The following is a 16,228-nucleotide window of genomic DNA, read 5'->3' as shown; positions in this document are numbered from 1 at the left end:
TCCATTCGGCTGTCGGTTCTGGAGGCAGATCCAAAGGCACTAGCATCTCCTGGATGACCCAACGTGTCCCTTCAGGAACACGTTGTACAGGGCGGTGGAGTTCCACCCACTCTCCGCCGCCAGAGTGCGGAAGTAGATGGCCTAGTCGCAAACGGAGACGCTGCCCTGTCTTAGCCCACTCAAATCTCTAGCCTTCTCTTGGTCTGTGGACACCGGATCGAAAGTTCTCACGAGGGCAGCTTTAAAGGATAACTTTAGTTTTTTTACAACCTTATTTCTAGCATTAAATACGCCCATTTACTCACCCAGACAACTTTGCTGGCATTTGGAGTCGTTTTGAAGAAATTAGCCCCAGTGGAGCGGCGCGTGTATCCGTATAATGCGAGTACACGGACGAGGAGCTTATTGAAAGGAGGATGTGGAGTCAGAGAGAGGAACAGCTGGCCAAAGAACATCAAACGGCTGCACGTCCACGAGTAGACGGTAACTGGTGGTGTTCTTGTGGACAATGTTCATCGATGACAACAGAGAGGGAATGCCTCTGTTGCTCAGAGTGACTTGCGGCCAGGAGATATGCATCTGGATGTGTCAATATACGTCTGTATCACAACACTGGAGGATTTCTGCACAATGATAAAGTGGGCTGTGGTGGAGACTTTTTTTCGTGTCCCAAAAGTGAACTGGAAGACCCAGCCAAAGCCTGCAGGACCAAATGGGCAACTTTCGATGTCACATGTGTGACGGGTCACAGCTATCTGTGAGATGCAGCTCCACACTCCTGTTTCTTCTACAGACCACAGACAACGACCAGGTGGATTATGGGGTTTTTATTACCGCTCCTCCCTGCAACACAGCATACAGCACCGCAGTAGCACGGGAAAGTAAGCATCACAGTCTCGGGACAATCTGAACACAGTGAAGTCCTGTTTTCTCTGTGCAACGAACACTAAAATAAAATACTGAAATCTGTTCATATAAAAAAAAAATAAAAACATCCTTGTGTGAGCGTATAGTGTATATTGTTATTTTGTGACATAAAATATATTTTAAGAACACATTCAACATCTGGATAAACAAATGTGAGCGTTTTATCTGAACAAATAAAAAGGTCACAGTGAGTACTTGACATACTAATTATAAAGTTTAAACATCTGGAACGTTAAATAAAATAATTAATTATCCCGGACCATGCAACAGGACGTCTTACCACAGTGAAGTCCTGTTTTCTCTGTGCAGTACCCAAGCCGACTACTGCACCAATAGATGGCGGTGTTGCACCTTATTTTGCCATAATTTAACAACTATTGATCTACTCCGTTACACATGTATAGATTGTTTATTTGCCTTGTTTTTGTTTGCTTTACGCATAAGCCTGACTTCATGAGTGCAAACTTTTCTCCCTCCTCTGAATTTACTTTATTCTAATCAACTCTACCCTCTGTCCTATAGGCAATGCAGACTTGTAGCATATCACATTGTGCTGGAGTGGGCGCTTGGAGGGGAACGTCTTGGACCTGGCAACAGAAAAATTATTCCCAGCTGCATTGTTACTGCCATCAGGACAAAATATCCATCACCAACAGGCAGCTATGTGGGATTCACTGAAGCAGAGTAGATTTTCAATATCATTTGAATGATACACATGACCAAAATTGTAACCAAACTGTAACATTTCATTACTCATGCTCATAAATAATGATAAAAAAAACAAAAGTTGTTTATTTTTCTTTGTGACACAAATATTTACAGCACAGTTAAGAAATCAAACATCAGTGTAATAATTTTGTAAAAAAAAAAAAAAAAGTGCAAGGCACAACGAGAAATTGCCATGACATCACTGTCAAGCTGTTACATTCAATGAGGCTAATAAGGTGTAGCTCTGAAAAAACGGCCAAAACGACTGGTCCGTCTTGCCAGTAGAACATTGGTATCTGGTCTTTGAACAGGAGCAATGTTTTGGAGCAGTTTTCTGTGGTGATTTTTCCTCTCTTTGCAAGCGACTGTGTAGAGAACATTTGTATCGTCTCTCATCTGCAGGACACGCTCCATGAGGTCTCTCCGGACTGTCTGTGCCGTCTGCACATAGATCGGCTTCGTCACCCATTCTTGGCTCTGTTTGGAGAAGGGGAAGCTCCAGCGTAGTTGTCCTGGGAAAAACATAAAAGCAGTTTATTATAGTTCACCATGGCCAAGAAGACCTTCACTTTTTTCATGAGAATGTGGTTTTCAATATCAGGAAATATATTACAGCACAAAACAGGGTTTTGCAGAGATATAAAGATTGTCAAAGACAGAAGAACACAAAGGCCTTTAGAAATATGCAGCCCCTCAGTACTTCAATTTCATTATATAATAATAAAATTTGGGTGTGTCTCTGGCATCCGTGCTGCTTTCTGCAACAACCTTTAGTAGTTTGTTTATTAATGCTTGTTGAGAACAAAATAGGACAATTGGTTAAATCTATCGCTACATATATTTTCAGGCAATCTCAAGTTACCTTCTTTAGTCTTAGCTTGTGGTCTGCCAACATTCTCATTATGGTCCATGATTGCCAGCTGTGTGCGTGCCCGCATGGAGTCTTAGCTGAATCTCTTTGGAGCGTACTTTAGCACCACAGAGTGATATGCCTCCAGAGATCCTGTGTTGGTGAATGATAGACAACCATAGACAATATGTAATGTGTATTTATTGGACTAGTACATTTTTTATTCTCTTGTGAACTGTAGAGTTTTTTGAATTGAAAGCGCAAGCTTCTGGCAAGACAGGTAATCGATAAAAACTTATTCCAAGCCTACAGCGGCAAGTTGCAGTTCCACACCACATTTAGAAGAAACAATGACAGATTATGGAACAAATATTAAAAATCTGTAAAAGTGACATACCAGTATTTTTGAAAAGTGGCATTTGTCTCATATCCCGGAGATTTGTGTCTGTCACAATGGCTTTAAGGGCGTTGAAAGCCAGTGAACCAGGTTCAATCCACTTCTTCCTCTCTTGCTGCTCATCTGTCAGCGGAGGATGAAGGCAGGTGTGCTCGACACCGTCTTCTTCCCAACGATGCACACCACAGATGTGATTCAGCACCAGTCCATCGAAAGATGCAAAGCTGAAATGGTGAAAATGGACCCTCAGCAAAAATGATGCAACAATTTTCTTTTTTGACACCAAAAAAAAAACAAAAAAAAAAACACACAAATAAAACAGTCACCTGTCAGTAAACAATACAATATGAACACATGCTAGGAATTGGATTGTAAATTACTACTTCTCCTTTCTAGAACTCAATATGCACTTCTATGCTGTGTGTTAGATAATAAAATGTTTGGGCTTATAACAGTAACTTACCCTTGACAACATGCCAGGGGTCAAACTCGTGCCGTATTTTGGGATATTCTTCTCTCAATAGTTTACGGATGGAGGGCGATCTGTCAGTGGTCATCACAGCCACATCCACCCCACAATCCAGCAACTCATTCAGGCCCCTCTGGAATCCCATCACCTCCATTTACAAGCCACTTTTTTTGGCCCATCCTGATGCGTTGTCTCCAGAAGAGCTTACAGACTCCGACGTAGTCCCTGCACTGGAAGGCGAGCTGTAACTAGGTGGTACAAAGCTGGTGTCTGTGGTATCAAGCACCAAGTCCCCAAAACTCATGCTGACATCACACACTTCTGGGTCCATTTCACCTTCCTCTTCACTCTGAGGACACAAGATAGTTTAGGAATTTTTTCACAAACTCACAGATGGTCAACTAATAAATTTCCACTATTATAGTAACATTTAGATGACAACTTTTTTATGCGGACATGTTTGTCCTTTTACAAAGAACAGACAAGCCTCTCAACTCACTTGAGGTGATGGCAATGATGTAGAGACAGGCGAGTGTGCAGTAATCAAAGTGGAGGTTGATGTGAATGGGATCGGGTTCTTCTGCACACAAAAGAACAGTACACATTGTGGAGGGGCAAAATAGATACCAAACTACATTACTAAAATACATTTTTTGCTGCTGTGCATACCACTGATTGTGACCATGTAGGAGCCAAAGCAATGTATTTCCCAGAAAGGGATCGTCTTGTGCATGGTGTTGTCTGAGGTGGACTCGTGAGGACTAGAGTCAGTGCAGAGGATAAATGAGGCCAAGACGATCCAGATGGCTCCTCAGCTGTGTCAGGAAAGTGGGGACCAAGGGGAACTGAACCCCAATGCAGACACACAAGGGGGCGCTAGGTTCAATTAATAAATTTATTAAACACAAGGAAAAATCAAGACAACCAAAACTCATGGGCCTAATGACTAACGATACACAAGGGTAACAGAATTCACACACCAATGACGCAACATGGGGAGAGACAACACATTAACACAAGACACATGAGAGCAAGGGACGAGACTATGAATAACTAACAACGAATAAAATAAAGAACAGAAAACGCTCCCGAAGGAGGAAAACACAAAGGGCTATGGAACGGAACTGTCCAACTGAAAGACTAAAACGGAGACTAAAAAAAACTAACAACTCAAAATACACTCCTATAAACGTAGGAACAAGAATCTAAATAACAAAAGTAATCTAACAGAAAATCACTCTTACATGAGGAGAACAATTCGGCAAGGCTATGAACTAAGAAAAGAAAACAGAAACTAAGTTATTAATTTTACAAACAAATAACACGCACAACGGAACTATGGCCTGGGAAACTCAAAACAGCTAGGGAATGGCAGACAACACTAAGGAGGGGTACACTACATAAAACAAGACATAAACATGAACGAAGACAAGAACAAGACAATAAACTAACTAGAACTGTGGCAAATTAAAGACAAAGACAAACCAAGGAACAACTCAGACCTGAACAGAAACACAGACATGAACAAAGGTGAGGCAACAAGAAACACTTACATGAAACACAACTCAGCCATGACAAAGGAATCACAATGACAAACACTCACTTACTGGCTGTGGCTAAGGCTAGGACAATGACAAGGGATCATGGGCAACAAGGATTCACAGACTAGGCTAGGAGACACAGACAACGACGGGGGAAAGACACAGACTTAAATACACAAGGAGGGAACACTAATGACACACAGGTGAAACACATCAGACAATCACAAGGGTGGGAAAACACAGGAAGTAAAGTAAACCAAAACACATAACAAGAACCTTCAAAATAAAACAGGAAGTAACAAAAACCAGGCAAAGACAAGACACAAAAACCGGCGTGCAGAGCACGGGTCATGACAAGCTGCTCTGTGTTGACTCTTGATTGGAGTGGATTGCGAGTGTGTTTCAAAGTCTGGTTCAGTAAATGTACGTCACCACTGACACTTTCCTAAAAAATAAAATAAGTATGTTACACAGGATCAGGAAAAAGTTTTTATTGAATACACTGTTGACAAGGTTTCTATTTGTAGCCTACATGTAGGTACGGGTGCGTGTCTATTTTCCCATTTGAAATTGCTATTTTATTATCTACAGGTTCATTTTATTCTTTGTGTTGTTATTGTCACTATGTGTAATGCTGCTGTTGCACTGTAATTTCCAAGCTTTGGATTTAGGAAGTCTATCAATCTATTTATCTACATTACACCGATCCATGTGCACAGGTTATAGCCGAATAAAAACATTACCCAAAACTGCATTTGAAATGCATTTCCTCCGTTGTGTCTGTTGTGCCTTCTGCAGCCATGGGGATAGCATTCTTCCCCAGGTTCAGATGCTGAATTTTCTGGCCTTTTCTCATTGGCTTTGGAAGAAAAAAGTCATCCGGCGTGAAGTGAGCACTGCAAACCCGATGATCCGCACATCTCAATGCTTCCACTTCAGTATTCGGGTCAGTTTTCAGCGCAATTAGCCGGAGCTTCAGTAAGTCCAGGTTGCGCTGGTTGGAAGCTGAGCTTCGTCCAATTGGTCATTTTGTTCGGACAATATGGAAATACGCAATAACGATCCATAGCTGTGCCAAACTACAGATAAACTAGCCGACCACCGCAGAGTTAGCTGTGTTGTGGCTGGCTGCTCACAGCGCGCGGCGTTCGGGAATGACATCATCCACGTCAGAAGTAGTTCCCTAGAAACGCCGGATGTTGATAACATAACATGCCACCACGGGCTCAGAAGGGAATAGCACCAGCATATCATAACAAAATATTTGAATATGAACGAGTTTCGCCGCAGATTATGCGTTATATTATACCGATATACACGCCGCTCCACTGGGGCTAATTTCTTCAAAACGACTCCAAATGCCACCAAAGTTGTCTGGGTGAGTAAATGGTCGTATTTAATGCTAGAAATAAGGTCCAGGTTGTAAAAAACGAAAGTTATCCTTTAAAGTCTGTAAGCAAGCTACACAGTGGAGCGTCTCGATCCCACTCTGCAGTCGCCCATGCCCTCGCTCGACCGGTCATGTGTGAGATCATAAAGGCTATCTTGGATCGGTCTGCGGGGAATGCGTAGGGTGCATGTTCGAAGTGTATTGAACAGTTTATCATAAAGGGTTTGCACTGCCCAGGTTCCCTGGAATATCGTTCCGATGGAGCTAGCTTGTGTCCCGCTCCAGCGAGAGGAGGAGCTGAAACTGGGGTCGCTGCAGCGACTGGGGGCTGTGGCGCTAGGGAAGGTCTGGTGGTTTGTCGCAGGTGGTCGACCAAGTCTTGTACTTGAGACGACAGTTGGCCTAGTTGCGAGGCCTCTCCTGACGGGAGAGGCGGGCTTCCCAGGCATGTACTGCTGCCGTCAGCTGGCCAGTCTCTGCTGAGTCCATGCAGGCCAGAGTGTACTGTCAGGCCGGGACTCGATGCAGAGATTTCAATGAACATTCATGGCTACAAAAACTTATGTAAACAAAATCATTCCCGAGGGAGGAAGAAATGAAAAGGTTATGTAACGAAAAATACTCCAAAAGGGAGGAAACCAGACTAGTGAAAATAACCAAAATAAAATTCACTCCTAAAAAACAATGGAGGACCTATAACAGATAATGAACAATGGCTATGAAACAAAAACACTCTTGAAAAAGACAATGACATGACTATGAGCATAACAAAGAACATGAAGGCAAAAACTACAAACAAAAAATCACTCTCAAAGAGGAACAAAGGATTATGTAAATAAATACTGGGCTCTGGGCAAGGGTCTAAGACAGGCTCGGGTGAATCAACCAACGGACAAAGACACTCTGGCATAAGACAAGGGAGACGCAGACTATTTCAACAGAAAGAGGGTAATGGGGAACAGGTGGACACAATAGGTAATCAGGGCGGACGCACTGGTGACACATGAGGAAGGGCAAGTGCTCTGAAACGATAGGAGAGTTAGAGTGTGTACTTGTCCACAATCTCAATGTTCAAATTCTGGATGTTCACTGGTGTAGTCTGTAGCACCTTCCAGCGGAAGTCTATCAGCATCTCTTGCTGGCATTTATGTGCAGGTGGTTCAGTTCAAACCATATGACAAAGTTGGTGATGACCTCCCTGTATTCCAGCTCACTCCCCTGTGATACATGTTCAACCAAGGCTGTATGCCCGTGCTGCAAAGTACCACATCAGACACACAGTTAAGAAGCCATACATACTGTGGTCTGTTGGTGAGGTAGTTGATGGTCCATGTAGCCAGGTGGCAGTCTACTCCAACTCCTTCTGGCTTCCCCCTAAACAGTGATAGCTGGATTGTGTTGAAAGCACTGGAGAAGTCAAAAACATGATCGTCACCATGCTCCTAGTATTCGCTGGGTGGGATAAAGATTGGTGAAGCTGGTCGATGGCTGTGTCTTCCACACCTATACCTGGTCTATATGGGAACTGTACGGGGTCAAACTCACTACTCACCGCTCACCTCTCCATGGTCTCCATCAGGTGAGAAGTTAAGGCTACCCGCCTGAAGTGGTTGGGCTCTCGGGGGGGCACAGTCTTTGGGACTGGGACCACACTGGAAGTTTCCACAGGGCTGGAACTCTCCATCTGAAGCTGATGCCACCAGGGCCTGTATCCTTCCTCACCTGATCTGCTGTTATGGAGAGGCTGGGGTAAGAACTGGTGGTTCCCGCTGAGTCAGGGATGCTCCAGGGGTGTGGAGAAGTAACATTCTTAGGTCTGGCCTCTGAATCTATGGACTGTGCCTATAAAGCCATACTAAAAGAACTGTGATATTGAAAAAAATGAAAGGACAAAGATGAGACGAGGACCTGTGCAAAATTTTGCACATCAGCCAATGGGGTGCCACAAATGCACTCAAATTTCTATTCATTCCTCATACCTGAAAGTTGAGCTCCTCGCTGATCTGCGTAAAAATATTGGGATATCTTCAAGACTGAACTACGTGCAGCCCAGGGTGAAAATTTATCCACAATCAAACTTGAACTACAAGCGGTGAAAACCCAACTTGCCAGTGACAGAGCATCAACACAAGCAGATCTGGGTTTGCTAAAAGGAACTGTGGTGGAAATGGAAGAGACCCTCTCAACCTGCACTGATGATATTGTCACGATCCAAAACAAGATCCACAACCTTATGGCTGAAATGACCAGACAGATGCCACTGGACCCTCCAGCCCAAAACGAGTGCCAGTGAGTGACCGCATGCCATCATAGCCTGACTCCACTACCAGTCCAACTGGCCAAGAGAATGCGATAGGATCAGCATCAGGGATATAACCATCTCCATTTTTCCAGACCACATGGCAAGAACAGCACAAGCCCATGCTGCTTTGAACGAGGTCAGGCGACAACTCTGGGGTATGGATGGTGTAAGATGGTGTACATCTCAATTCTCCTAATTGTCATTTCCTTGCTCCTTGATCCTCGAATTGTAAGTTCTTGTTGTCTTGCAGGCCATCCCAAAGCTCTTATTTCTACTCCAAGGAGAGAGGATCGAGGAGCGAGGATACATGAGCGCATCCTTCCCAGAAGTCTTTCAACTGAATGGTTTAAAGACTCGGCCCCCACATCTGGCACATTTGAATGAGATAGCGGAGAACCTGTTTAAGCGTAAGTTTCCTGCAAGGAATGGCTGTAATTCAGACGTGCCTAACTTAAAGTTACGTTCTCCAAAAAGCAAAAAATACAAGAATATGGGGATCCATCCTATTTCAATTAAATTTATTTTATCCACAACCTGTTTAATTATGTTATAAATCTCACTAACAGCACCCTCCGATATGTGTGTAACATATTTGATCATATAGACTCCAGCACTCTGTTATTTATCAAACTTCACGTGTTGGAAACTACTGTCACTGATATATAAACCATACACATTAGCCTCTAATCAATTGTTCTGTGTGTTTTCTGAGTCAAATAATGTGTTTAATGGCTTGTAGGTTTCCATTTACTGAGAGGTACGAAATATGTCTCATTGAACAGGGAAAGAGGGCACAGCAATGCTTATGAAGTTCAGGTCAGAAAATGTTTACTGTTTACCGGGATGAGGCATCCAGCTAAGAATGAACCCATTAATTCTCATGGGCATTAATAAAAGTGTTACATACTTATTTGCTAGTGCTGGTGGCTTTTTTTCTCATGTAAATGTAAGGCTCTCTCGAATGTACATTTTTTACCATTAAGTCACATCCTATGTGGCAATTGAATAAAACTCCTTTTTTTTTTTTGCATGTTAAAGTGTTACTCACATTACTCATACTTATTACAGTAGCCTACTGTAGTTTAGTTTTTCTTCTCATGTTTAATGTTTTTTCTCAGACTCTTGTTCATATTATGTATATTTCAGTATAAGTAGCCTACTGTGATACACTTTGGCAGACAGAAACTCCCTCCAGACATAATGACTCTGAAGACAGATGTCCGTTTTCCATGGGTTTATTGACGTAAGACAGTAAAACAACAATGCCATTAAAGGGCATAATATGCAGGCAGATTCAACAGGATGTAATTGTTAACAAAAACAGCATCTCTGTAGCATGCTTCTCCTCACTTCCTGGTTATGAGCAAGCTCGTCACCTGATTATGAGTGTTAGTCACCTGACCTTACATGTATTTTCTGTTTTCAAAATAAAACCTGTCTTTTTAAAATAAACTTACAACATAGTGATTTATCGATAACACAACAATGTTACACAAAGTGGTGAAAGGCCCGTGGGGCTCCCAGGTTTCAGGACTCAAAAGCGGAACTCAAAAAACTCCAACAGAAAGTGAGCGCACAGGCTGAATTTATTTAACAAAAAGAATCTTCACAGGCAAAAACAAAAGGCGCTGAGGTTTTCAAAAATACAAAAGACAAAGGCACGAATACAAGGACTGGTTGATCTAGACTGGGCACAGCGAGCACAAGATGTACTAAACAATCTGGCACAGGACAAAGGGAGACACAGACTATATACACACAAGGAAACAATGAACAGGTGGAGACAATCAGGGCGGAGCAGACAATCAGCAAGCTATTATTTCTCACTGGCTCACTAAATCCTTTTCCCACTTACGTCTATTTTTTATCCTCTTCTGTAGAATAGTTCATTTGTGGAATTGAGCAGGCAAAGAAAAGAAGGTATAATCACTAACTATAGGCATGTCTCTTTCAGCCATCAGGCTTACTCATTTTCTAAATTTGACAGTGTTTTGCAAAAAAAAGTATATAATTTGTTATTGTGATATCAATCAACACCAGGCAAAGTTTAAGAAAAATGGTCACAACAGCAGCAACAGTCTATTCATACATACAGTAGATATCACAATAAAAACTCAAAGCCAGAGCCAAAAGTTATAGAGGAATTCAAGTTTCAAGATTGTTTGTCATTCATCGATGTACATAGTACACATCTGAACGAAGTGTCGTTACTGTGGGGATCTGCAGTTTCCCCTCCTTTTCCTATTATGTTTCCCTCTTTATCTGTCACCTGTCTGTCTCTCCCCTGTCTGTCATGCATGTGTATATCTCACTGCATGGCGTGGCTGACAGGTTTGGTCCAGCCCCCTTCTCTTCTGAGCACACCTGCTTGCAATCAGATAAAGATTCACCTGCTGCCACAGTATTTAAGCATTGGTGTTTGAATTGTAGCATTTGGGTCTGTTTGTAATAAACCACAGGCCCAGCTCCTGACAAGCCCAAGGTGCTTCTGGACAAATAATAATAATAATAATAATAATAATGTGCAATAAAATAGGAAAAAAATAAATAGAATCGAAATATGTAAAAGGAAATGTCACACCGCGGTGAGGTCTGTCTCGTCATGGGGTTTTTGTCTTGTCATTTCCTGTTTTATTTTGAAGGTCTAACTCTCCTCTCGTTTCAGAGCACTTGCCTTTCCTCATGTGTCCTGTGTGTCCGCCCCGATCACCTGTTGTCTCCACCTGTTCCTGATACCCTCCACGTGTTAAATAGTCTGCGTCTCCCTTGTCTTGTGCCAGTGTGTCTTTGTCTGTCGGCGATTCACCCGAGCCTGTCTTCCCCATTGTCCTTGCCACAGCCACAGTCTTTGTTCTGTAAGCTCTAGTTTCCTCTTTGTGAGTGTTTTTGGTTTGTAAATTTGATAATATAGTTTCTGGTTTATTTTCATAGTTTAGTCCTTAGCCGAATTGATTTCCTCTTTGTAGAGTGACTTTCTGTTGGTTTTGTTTTGTTATTTGGACTCTAGTTCCTCCGCATTTTAGGAGTGTATTTTGAGTTTATAGATTTCTTTATCTAGCTTCTGTAGGTCATTTCTGTATTCATAGCCTGTTGAGTTTTCCTCCTTCTGGGGCATCTTTTGTTCTTTATTTCATAGTCATAGTGTTTCCTAGTTTAATCCTCATAGTGAGCGTTTTCTGTTCTTTGTTATTTTCCATATTAGATATTTATTGTTATAGCCTTTTGCCTAGAATTATTCCATAGCCTATTTGTTTAACACTCAGCGAAGTGGATCTTGGGTTGAGTTCAATAAAGATCTGTGTGAGTAAATCTCTGCGTCTGAGTCCTGATCTGAGTTCCGGCCTGACAGGAAATACTGTAAGTTGTAATGTTGTGATAAATATAATAGAAAGAGGGGCAGTATGTGGAGTATGGGTGAGGTGATTATGTGCTGGAGGGCAGCAAGGTTTTTAAAAAGTAACTTCTTGGCGAAAAAAGCTGTTGGAAAACCTCGCTCAGCTGGTCCCGATGCTTAATGGCAGAGAAAGACTCAGAGCATCCTTACTATGTGTTGCAGGATCTTGTGTTCCGTTGCAATTCCCAAACCACACGGTGATGCGGACAGCCAGGATGTGCTCCACACTGCCTCTATACAAGGAGGTGAGAAAAGGCAGTGGTAGTCTGGCTATCTTCAGTCTCCGCAGGAAGTGAAGGCATTGCTGTGTCTGCACAACAAGAAACTTGCTGCTTGTGAATCTTTCCACTGTGGAGGCACTGATAAGCCGTGGAGAGTGGTCAGCCAGCGTCCTCCTGAAATCGACAAGCATCTCTATTGTTTTGTCTACATTGTGTCACTACCGAACTAGGACTTGAACCCAAATGCACGACTCAGGAGACAAAGTGCAAAACAAACAATCTTTAATGACAAATAACAAAATAAATCGCTCTTTACAGAGGAAGACAGAAACTACTCCAATAACTAAAGATCGCTCTCAAGGAGGAAAAACAAAAAACACTCTTACGAGGAAAATGACTGTGACAGGAAAAGGCAAGGCAAAGTATCAAAATAAAGCAAGGCAAGACAATGGTATTTAACTAGACAAAGTAACAAAGAAATACAAAACCTGGAAACAAGACTTGGCATGGAATGGCGTAGGTTCAGACTGCACAAGACAAGACGAACTGGCCCGGGACAAAGGGAAACGCAGACTATATATACACATGAGGTAATGGGGAACAGGTGGAAACAATCAGGGCGGGGTAGACAATCAGACAGGCGGGAAGGACACCAGGAAGTCAAGGGCTAAGTTAACACAATGTCTTGGACATGTGTTAACATGTCCAAGACATTGGGACCCCCCCCCCCCCCCCCCACACACACCCTCTAGCGACGGCTCCTGACGGACCAGGCAGCTGGGGGTGACGACTGTAAAAGTCTTTTATGAGGTCAGGGTCCACAATGAAGCTCGCAGGAACCCACGATCGTTCCTCTGGACCATAGCCCTCCCAGTCCACCAGGAATTGCCTGCCCCGGCCCCTGTTGCGCACTGCCAGAAGGGCTTTGACGGAGTAGACAGGACCACCGTCAACCATCCGGGGAGGAGGAGGAGGTGTCCCGGCAGGAACCATGGGACTCTGCTTGACTGGTTTCACCCGGCTGACTTGGAGGTAGGGTGAACTCTCAGGGACCGGGGCAGACGCAGACGAACAGAGGAGGGGCTGATAACCTTGGAAATGGGATATGGGCCTACAAACCGTAGAGCCAGTTTCCTAGAGGCGACATGGAGGGGCAAGTCCCGCGTAGAGAGCCAGACCTTCTGGCCAGGCTCATATGTCGGAGCAGGTTGGCGCCTCTGATCTGCAGCCCTCTTCATGCGGTCCATGCTGCGAAGGAGGACCTTGCGGGCGGCTGCCCAGATGCGGTGGCAATGCCGGACCATGGCCTGAGCTGAGGGGACAGTGATCTCTTTTGCTGTCTCCGAAAAGTCAGGGGGCTGGTAGCCGAAGACGCAATGGAATGGAGACATGCCAGTGGCCGAGGTGGGGAGCGAGTTGTGGGCGTATTCCACCCACACCAGACTGTTGCTCCAGGAAGCTGGATTCTGCGAGACCAGGCATCGGAGGCATGTCTCCAGCTCCTGGTTGAGACGTTCTGTCTGGCCGTTGGATTCTGGGTGATACCCAGAGGTGAGACTGACAGTGGCGCCAATGAGTTTGCAGAACTCCTTCCAGAATTTGGAGATGAACTGGGGCCCCCGGTCTGAAACAATATCCTTGGGAAATCCATGGATACGGAACACATGAGTCATCGTAATTTCAGCTGTTTCTTTAGCAGAAGGCAGGTGGGCAAGGCAATGAAATGAGTCATCTTAGAAAATTGATCCACCACTGTGAGGACAGTGGTGTTACCTTCAGAGACCGGGAGCTTCGTGATGAAGTCCAAAGAAATCTCAGCTCAGGAACAAGTGGGAACGGGGAGTGGCTGCAGCAACCCCATCTGAGCTCTGGAGGAGCTCTTGTTGCGGGCGCAGATGGAACATGCCTCCACATACTCTTGAACCTCCCGCTGCATGGAGGGCCTCCAAAACCTTTGAGAGATGACATTCATGGTTCTTCTGACTCCCGGGTGGCAGGTGAGCAGCGAGGTGTGAGCCCAATGGATCACCTGTGGACGCAAATCAACAGGGACAAACAAGCAATTCGCCGGACAGCCACTAGGTGTCGGGTTCTCACCATTAGCTCGCTTCACCTCAGATTCTATTTGCCAACTCACCGCTCCTACCACACGGTTAAGTGGTAGGATGGGCTCAGATTCCTTGGCAGAAGGCTCGGGGTCGAACAGAGGAGACAGGGCATCGGGCTTGGTGTTCTGGGACCCCGGCCTGTAAGACAACACAAAATCAAAGCGATTAAAAAACAGTGTCCACCTGGCTTGACGTGAATTCAGTCTTTTAGCTTTACAAATGTATTCCAGGTTTTTGTGGTCAGTCCACACAATGAAAGGGTGCTGTGCACCCTCTGGCCAATGTCTCCACTCCTCCAGGGCTATTTTAACAGCCAATAACTCACGGTTACCAACATCATAGTTTCTCTCAGCCGGTGAGAGCTTTCAAGACAGAAAGGCACAAGGGTGAAGCTTGTTGTCCTTTTCGGAGCGCTGGGAGAGAACCACTCCCACCCCATTATTGGAGGCGTCCACCTCCACCACGAACTGCCGGCTGGGTTCAGGAACTGTGAGGATGGGAGCAGTGGTGAACCGTGCTTTGAGCTGCTGGAAGGCCTCCTCAGCTTGAGGGGACCACAGGAATGGGGTTAGAGGAGAGGTGAGTGCATGGAGGAGTGCGGCTATGGCGCTGAAGTTTCTGATAAACCGTCTGTAAAAGTTAGCAAACCCCAAGAATTGCTGAACCTTTTTACGGCTATCAGGTCTAGGCCACTGAGTCACAGCGCAAACTTTAGCCGGATCCATTTGCATCTTTCCAGGGGCTATGATGAAGCGAAGGAAGGATACAGAGTCGGCATGAAACTCGCTCTTTTCAGCTTTGACATACAATTGACGTACATGACCGACATGAGAGTCTGAGTCTGGGGAGAAGATCAAAATGTCATCCAAGTACACATACACAAAGTGATTCAGGAAGTCTCTAAGCACATCATTAATCATAGCCTGAAAAACAGCTGGAGAATTAGTTTCTTTGTTACTTTTTCACGTTACGGCGATTTTCAGTTGTTAAATCATAGCTTGAGTGTTTTTTCCTGCAAGGTGTTTTTCATTGAGTTCTCTGTTATAAATAAACTGGCTTCGTTGACTCTGCATCTAGGCCCGGACTCTCCATGAACTATCCGTAACAAACCAGTTGCTCCACTTCCTCTCTATGATGTTTCATTATTGGTGAGGCCCATCACTGTTTTGTCATCAGCAAACTTAATGATGTGGTTGGATTCGAACTTGGCAGAACAGTTGTGCATGAGCAGCATGCACAGCAGGGGGCTAAGCAGCCTTGGAGGGGGGCCCCCATGCTTAGTGTGATGGTACCTGATGTTCTGCTGCTGATACGTACTGTTTGTGATCTCTCTACAGAGAGAGGGAGGTGTCCAAGTCAAGCATGAAGAGTTTTCCTCCCACCTTCTGAGGGATGACTGTATTAAATACTGAACTGAAATTGATGAACAGCATTCTAACATTACTGTCCTTCCAAAAGGATCTTATAGTTGTAGATCAGTTGGGTAGAACTAATGCCAGGATCAGAATACACAATTTTGTCTTTAATAATGGTCACTGTATCAGATTCAACAATCACAGTGCCGTTGTTGGCCGCATCAAACGGGCTACTTTAACGTTCGATCTGGAATTAGTAATGATAAGCATATTCCTGCAATTAGGATAATGGTATGACAGCATAGCCAGCTACTAAGCAGGCGGATGAAGTGCTTCCACTATTTCTTGTCGACATTTGTCTTTTTTGATTTGGTCATGGTACTTCCTAGAGGCAAATAGGCAGGGATACTGTTGACACAGTTTAACAACTTTTCCTTTTCCCAATCTCCCTGACTGTAAAGTTAACATTATTAATTTTTTGTTATTGTTTTTCTCGTTAAAACTGTTGTTTGTTTGAGAAAAAATGCCATGTTGCTCTATGATTGAGACCTTACTTTATGGTTTAA

The sequence above is a fragment of the Chelmon rostratus genome, chromosome 10 (assembly GCF_017976325.1).
Source record: "Chelmon rostratus isolate fCheRos1 chromosome 10, fCheRos1.pri, whole genome shotgun sequence".
Lineage (NCBI taxonomy): Eukaryota > Metazoa > Chordata > Actinopteri > Chaetodontiformes > Chaetodontidae > Chelmon > Chelmon rostratus.
The sequence above is the reverse complement of the archived record's forward strand: the minus strand, read 5'-3'. Positions refer to the sequence as shown.